This window comes from Coptis chinensis, chromosome 1, assembly GCF_015680905.1.
Source record: "Coptis chinensis isolate HL-2020 chromosome 1, ASM1568090v1, whole genome shotgun sequence".
NCBI lineage: Eukaryota > Viridiplantae > Streptophyta > Magnoliopsida > Ranunculales > Ranunculaceae > Coptis > Coptis chinensis.
The window spans coordinates 34,822,540-34,825,505 of NC_141456.1; positions in this window are offsets into that span (position 1 = coordinate 34,822,540).

Here is a 2,966-nt window from a genome sequence, read left to right on the forward strand (position 1 = left end):
CAAAAACTCACAAAGATGATTAAATTACAAATCTCCTTTCAACAACTCTTTAATTATAATTACAACTGAAAATACTAAACAACATTTCCTCAATATCTCCTCTATTGCACCTCAAGGGAAAACAAAACATATCCTGTAATGAGACACTACGCGAACCACAAGCATCAATCAACCTTCTTCAACACTAATCATGTTCATTTTATGAACACACCCGACAAGCAAACATGCAAATCGGGTCAGCATTATAAACAATGCTGGTATGAGTAGCCCTAAAATACAAAATATACTTATACATATAAATACACCATCCATAAGGCAGTTAGTTCCTCCACCGAGGCGCCTTAACTTCCAACGACTAATACAACATTCTTAATTACAATAATTAAGGCAGGTAGTTCCTCCACTGAGGCGCCTTAGCTTCCAACTCAATAATAATAAGGCATTTAGTTCCTCCACCGAGGCGCCTTAGCTTCACACCGTACTAGTTCAACTGCATCTAATAATAAAATAACAAAACTAAAACTTACTTTATACTTACACTGGTGTAAGCCTAATTACAGAGTGGGTCACACCTACATAACTAATCAATTCAACCTACCCTTCTGCAGAATCATTGTGAATGCAACATAAATTACAATAAATCATTTATTAGAGATTTTATGTACACTTTGTTATATCATCACAATTATTGTTTAGAGTTTCTTCAAGTGTCTCTAGAATCACGTTGTCTGTATGTCTTACCTAGTTTCCCTGGCTACCACAATCGCTACCCAATGCCGAACATGTACATCCACATGCCTCCCATCATATAATAAACTACTCCGTTCGTAGTTACCCTAAGCGGGATATCGCATACCAGGTAACCCTCACACAAAAGCCATTATGTGAGTACTACCACTATTCGACATAAAATATCGCGCGTCTCGTTCTAATATTGCGAACGAGATAATCAAGCCACTATTCGGCTACGCCAGAAGGGCCATTCAGATTTACTAAAACGCCAGAAGGGCCATTCAGATTCACTGAAATGCCAGAAGGGCCAATCAAATTACACACGCCCTACACAGGGGATAATCACATGAGTTGTGGTAGCTAGGTTCTAGGATTTTCGTTACGTAATTTATTCAAATGTCATACATTAGTATCTCATAACCATTTCACTCTATCAAGTGCCAAATAAATTATTGCACTAAGTCACCATATTTAGAAATATCTCAATACATCTCATAACAACTTTCATTCTTTCACGTGCCAAATAAATTATTGCACTGAGCCACAATCCCGTGGGAAATATCCACAAATATTATACTACCTCATAGTAGCATCTCACAGATATAATGATGGAGCATTTACATTTATTTCTCAAAGATATTGCCTTTAATAGATATCTTAACATATGATATCATTTAACATAACAACAATTTCGACATACCACATAACGTCACAATTGCTCCAAACGTACCGCATAACATTTTTATAGCGTTTTAGGAAATATCATGTCTCTTAAAATTTCTATCTCATCATGTGTCAAAAATTGCACAATATCAATGTCAAATCTTTCTTAGATAATGACAACCAAATTTATATAAACTTCCACAGCATTCTACTATTGGATTAGTCCATAAAATTTAATATATCAAAATGTAACACAATAAGTAGTCAACAGTCAACGGTCCTAGACCGGTGGTCAACCAGGTCCTAACCCAAACTCATGTTTAAAACAGTTCAACCCATTGTCCTAATCCAATTAAACAAGACAAAGCCCCAAAACCAAGGCCCAAAAGTCTAAACACTTAAAGGCTCACCTTGAGCCATTCTAATTTATATGGACAGGCCCAAAATAAAAATAGAACTGGCCCAAATAAAAGAAATAGAAATTAGCCCAAACAACTAATGTGGTCCGGCCCAAACAACTAAAATGAAACTGGCCCAAAGAAACAAAACTTAGTTCCGGCCCAAAGAAACAAAACTTAAACACTTTGGCCCAAAGCCCAACTGAGGCCCAACTAAGAGGAACAACATTGCCACCACCTCTTTCTTCTTCCTCCAGCTCCCCACCTCCACCAAATCAGCCACCACAAACCTCCACACACCCCCATACAAAAACCAATCGAAATTAGTTAGGGTGAAAAACCACACAACTTTAATTCACCAAGAAACTCCAAATTTTAAGTTTCGAAATCACTCCCCCAACCATGGATCTGGATTCTCGACGCCATTAATGCATCTTCAAGCTCCCAACAGCCCCTATTCGACAGCCCTCACACACACTACACTACCCCACTATAACCAATCATCAATTAACCAACACAATCAACAAAATAACAGTTCAAACTATTGTACATGATGATGTTTGGGCGAGCCACCATTAACACTTCCTTCAAGCTCCAACAGCCCCCTCTCTCCAACCAACAACCAAACGTCAAACCCTTAATCCCCCGACATCAACCATACAATCAACCAAAACAAACTATATACAAGTTCAAATCATTTACAGGACGATACTTTCTTTGGGTTTTAGCCGCCATTAACGGCCCACAAAGCTTCGACAGTTCAATCCCACAGTTTCACAGCCGGCAAAACAATATGCTAACATCTACCAAGTTTAACAATAACGACAGGACGAAGAATAATGAAAGAAGAATGAACAGTAAAAATGAGCGAAAACATTGGACAATAAAGTTGTTTCTGTATGCAGGTGAAGTAGAAAAACTAACTACTCACCTTCGTATCACGAGAAAAAAAATATAGAGAATATGAAAGAAAAGCGTTCCCAAGCTAGCTAGAAGACGCACGAATCCGCCATGAAAATCCATATCACCAAGCAATAGAAATACTTCATGTATTCATTCTCTCTTTTTCTTTTTCTTTTTTTTTTTTCTAAAACAAACACAAAACATTTCCATATTTTCTCCCATAAATTACGGAATTATTCTCTCCATGTTTCCTTATTAATAAAATCTCCA